Source organism: Macrobrachium nipponense, chromosome 9 (genome assembly GCF_015104395.2).
Source record: "Macrobrachium nipponense isolate FS-2020 chromosome 9, ASM1510439v2, whole genome shotgun sequence".
Lineage (NCBI taxonomy): Eukaryota > Metazoa > Arthropoda > Malacostraca > Decapoda > Palaemonidae > Macrobrachium > Macrobrachium nipponense.
In genome coordinates, this window is record NC_061110.1 from 7,922,821 (window position 1) to 7,928,327 (window position 5,507).

Sequence of the window (5,507 nt, forward strand, 5' to 3'; positions counted from 1 at the left end):
CCTCTTAATATTTAGGATGAAAAGGTAATGAAAATGTTATCAGATATTGCAAATGTTTTTCGACTGTTTCTAACAGATATAATCTATCTTGAAAACCCAGTACAAGCTGACAAGGTACGAGGTCTAACTTGTAATAAAGCCACTTGAAAAAATTTTGCCATTCACTAAGTTGTAATGAGAATACTTAATCGCTGATGTAAACATTTTATTTATTTATCTGCACTATATACATTCAGCCCTAATGTGATATCCAAGTCTTAGTTATATCATAACAGCTGGTAAGAAAGGTATTGCCTCTGCTTTGAAATCTAAAAATGAAAGTAACGAACTAGTAGTGGTTCTTTTCAAGAGAGTTGAATAATTCAATTGATATTTTTTATGAAGAATAATGCATGCCTTCATTCGTGTCCACAATATAGAACCCGTTTTTTATTTGTCCGTAAAACTAGGGTAACAGAGATAATGAGATTGCATAAGATGAGGAAAGCAAACTCAGACTATTTATATTGTTATTGTTACGTGGATCGTGAAATTTATATCAGAGGTTTCACCGCCTGGAATCTTGGGTACAATTCTCTCTCTCTCTCTCTGGCTAGAATACCTCAAATGTGTGTTTCCTTAACTTTACATACATCTCTCTCTCTCTCTCTCTCTCTCTCTCTCTCTCTCTCTCTCTCTCTCTCTGGCTAGAATACCTCGAATATGTACGTTTCCTTAACACAAATTACATTGTATAATTCTCTCTCTCTCTCTCTCTCTCTCTCTCTCTCTCTCTCTCTCTCTCTCTCTGGCTAGAATACCTCGAATGCGTGTTTCCTTAACACAAATGACATTACATAAATACCTCTCTCTCTCTCTCTCTCTCTCTCTCTCTCTCTCTCTCTCTCTCTCTTAGCGGTTGGCATCTTTCAATGGGTTTAAGTAAAATAGGTTTTTACCAATTTATCTCAAGAAAGTAAAACATTACCTGAATGCAATTTTGATAGAAATGAAATCATGATGAATTCTCAAAAACCCATCATCTATTACACAAAGCTTCTTCCTTACTGTTTTAATCTCACGTCGAGGTAATGTCTACAGCCTATCACAAGTGGCGAAAATAACAGTGATCGATAAAAAGAGTTCATCTAGAAAGAAAACCCTTTCGAACACTCAAGAACAAAAGTGACTACTTCCATTGATAAACAATAGCTGGCTTCCTCCAGCCACTGATTATATTATATCACACCGGGCTCTTCCTGCCTTTGTGCTGCTGAGCTCAAGTGCTATGATGATAATCTTTATAAGCAAGATATGCTTTCGGCAAAACGCTCTGTACGTGATAGGATGAAACTCTTCCTGGTGCGTCAGCCATCAAGTGTTTGTCTTTAAAAGGATGAAATGTTTGCTTTCCTGTTTCTTGTTTGATGATCCCCAGGAAAACAAACGTTTATATTTGTAGGGGGAGTTTTGTATGGAATATTCTAAAATATTTTTTTTAGATTTTTGCATATTGATATGGAATATCCTACCAATTATTCCAACATGTTTTATAGCAACATGGAATATTCTACCAGTTCCCTGCATTTTTTATACTAGTACGGAATACGCTACCAATTTCCTATTATTTTCTTTATACTAGTATGGAATATGTTACAAATATCCAACCATTTCATATACTAGTATGGAATATTCTACCAATTTCACAGCATTTATTATGCTAGTATGGAATATGCTACCAATTTCCCAGCATTTTTTTATAATAGTATGGAATATGCTACCAACTTTCCAGCATTCATTTATACTGGTATGGAATATTCATAGTTTTTTCTAGCATAAGAAAGAATTTTCATCGTCTCCTTAGGTTTGTTCCTCCGATACTAATCTCGAATTGATGTTTTTTTTATATTGGTCTCTACAATTTTAGATGAAAATATATCAGCTTCTCGATGACTGTACAAAATTCAGAATGGCAATTTTTTTCATTAATAATACGTTTTGTGTGTAATTGATTTCAACTCCTAGATATGAAAACCCTGCCATGTATCATATAAAAATCTATTCAGCTAGCAAGTAATAAATCATCTATATAAAGCTATTTTTTTTTATTTCAAAGGGACAAACAATCGATTAAGTTTGGTTTGGACGTAGCTAGAAAATATTCATGGCACACTTACTTCTCTGATTTTGTTACTGTGACAAAAGCAGTTCCTACATATTCAATCGACAAACAAGAAGACCACTAACGCTACAACTCTAAAATGTAGATAGATCTATTTCACTTCCATTACGACCTAACTCTGGCAGGTACATGAGTATATGACCCGAGATGAATTATACTTCGTCGTTGTCTGAAGGTTGAAGATGAGCTCAGCTCATGTTTCCTCCGACAAAGATTCATTTTCTTTTCGTCCCTCGGCCTCTTACGAGATCTGGAATCTTGTCAAGTCATGAATTTATTAATTCAATTGCCCTCTTTACTTCCCCGAGCTTAATTTCCACAAGCAATCCTATGTTTATGGCCTTCCACAGCTTAATCAAAGTAGGAACTATGTGGAATTCGTGAGCCATGCGATCTGGAACAGCAATATTCGCACCAGCAATAATTGAGGAACATAGCCCACAGCGGTGCAGGGCTAACAGAGGAGAAAGTATATTTCAATCTACAACTCGTATAAACTTGAAGAATCAGATCCCCCGGCCCCCCTGGAGTCAAACAAAAAAGGAAAGTAAATCGTTAAGGCAAGGCTACGGCAAAATTACCCCCAGATGATTACCTGGTAGCTAGAGCTAGCAATAAGGTAGTCTTGCCTTAGTAATAAACGCCTTTGGCGCGCGCGCCAAGGAGACGCTCATGTTTACGTTAGCACATCTTCTTCTTGAACTTGCGGTGCAGGAAAATAAGCGACAGGTAGCGAGCGAGTCTGCTGGGCTGTTGGCGAGCGGCTGTTGTTATTATCATTACCTTTTCTTCCCCCTCCTCCTCCTCCTCCTCATCCTCCTGCTCCTCCCATTCTCTTCAGCCGACCTTCTTTTGTCTACGCATGCTATGGAGGTTGTTGCAGAGAGGGTGGGTTGGGGCGTGAGGACGAGAAAGATGGTGCTTTAGACGTGTTGTGTGAATGTGTGTGTGGTTGAGAAGTCTGTGCGCAATAAACTTTTTTCCCCAGCAGTTATTGCGACGAAGTTGCCGAACCGCAGGGAGCTGCAAATGAGGATCATTATGCAAAAGAGCGTCGGTCTTAATTAGGGTATCTAGCGTTTATCGTAATTAGTCATGGATCTGGATTCAAAAAAAAAAAAAAAAAAAAAGATATGGGGGACATCTTGGACCCATTCAGCTTGCGAAATTTGTGAAAATAAGTAGTGACTTACAGGAGACAGAAGCTTGATGTAAATGAAAACCTTGAAGCAATGGCAAAAACATTGTGTGTATGTATATATAAAAGTTATATATACATACACACACATACACGCGCACACACACACACACACACACACACACACACACACACACACATATATATATATATATATATATATATATATATATTATATATATATATATATATATATATATATATATATATATATATATATATATATATATATATATATATATATATATATATATATATATATATATGAACTTTTGTCATATGTCTGTTTCTCTTTTTGGAAGGTCTTTTCCGTTTCTCTGGACAAGATTCTTAACGTCTCTCTCTCTCTCTCTCTCTGTCTCTCTCTCTCTCTCTTTATCTACAATATCGTAGATAAAGTAGGAAGATGGTTAAAAGAATTTTTACACAACAGAAAACAGATAGTTATTGCAAACGATGAGAAATCGGATGAAACCAAGGTAATATCCGGTGTGCCACAAGGTACGGTGTTAGCTGCAATACTGTTTGTTATTATGATTGAAGACATAGACAGTAATGTTAAGGATTCGGTAGTGAGTAGTTTCGCTGATGACACAAGAATAAGTAGAGAAATTACTTGTGATGAAGATAGGAACGCTCTACAAAGAGACCTTAACAAAGTATATGATTGGGCAGAGGAAAATAGGATGGTATTTAACTCTGATAAATTTGAATCAATAAATTATGGAGACAGAGAAGGAAAGCTATATGCATATAGGGGACCTAATAATGAGACAATCACAAATAAGGAAGCAGTTAAAGACCTTGGTGTGATGATGAATAGGAACATGTTATGCAATGATCAAATAGCAATTCTTTTGGCAAAATGTAAAGCAAAAATGGGAATGTTGTTACGGCACTTCAAAACAAGAAAAGCTGAACACATGATTATGCTTTATAAAACATATGTTCGTAGTCCACTTGAATATTGCAATATGATATGGTACCCACACTATCAAAAGGATATTGCACAAATAGAGAGTGTACAAAGGTCCTTTACAGCTAGAATAGAAGAAGTTAAGGACCTTGACTACTGGGAAAGACTACAATCCTTAAAATTATATAGTCTAGAAAGGAGAAGAGAACGCTACATGATAATTCAGGCATGGAAACAGATAGAAGGAATAACAGAAAATATCATTGAACTAAAAATATCAGAAAGAGCAAGCAGAGGTAGATTAATAGTGCCCAAAACAATACCAGGAAAAATAAGGAAAGCACACAGGACATTAATCCACTACGCACCAGCATCGATAATGCAGCGTCTATTCAATGCGTTGCCAGCTCATCTGAGGAATATATCAGGAGTGAGCGTAGATGTGTTTAAGAATAAGCTCGACAAATATCTAAACTGCATCCCAGACCATCCAAGATTGGAAGATGCAAAATATACCGGAAGATGTACTAGCAACTCTCTGGTAGACATTAGAGGTGCCTCACACTGAGGGACCTGGGGCAACCCGAACGAACTGTAAGGTCTGTAAGGTAAGGTCTCTCTCTCTCTCTTTCCAAGTCGCCTCCCCTATGCTCTAGGAGGTCATGTTTTTTCATGCGTCACTGGCCAGCGATGCTCATCTTCTCTTTGTGTGTGTGTGTGTGTGTGTGTAGTTTTTTTCTCTCTCTCATTTTACCAACAATACAAAGGACCTTTTCTCTTTTCGTTCAAAGTTCTATGGCGTTATGTCTTGCCAAACGATTCTACTTATTTGCTTAGTGGGAGGTAATTTACCTTGTCTTGGACATTTTTATGTACAGAGACTTTATAATTAAAAGAGATGATATATTTTGGCCACCCAGAGTGCCTTCAAGTCGATGATGATCGCGAGGAAGTCATTTTCTTTGTGGGTCATTTTGTCCGAATTTTCTTTCACAACAAGATGTCCAATTTATTTGAACAGTGTTAAAGTTATTCGTTATTTAGGTATTAAAATTCACATTGGCGTTGTGTCTTTAGCATTTTTTCAGTTTATTGCTACATTTAAACAAAATATTATTATTATTATTATTATTATTTTTATTATTTTATTATTATTATTATTATATTATTATTATTATTATTATTATTATTATTATTATTATTAAAGTTGAAAGTAACAATCAGAAAGCATA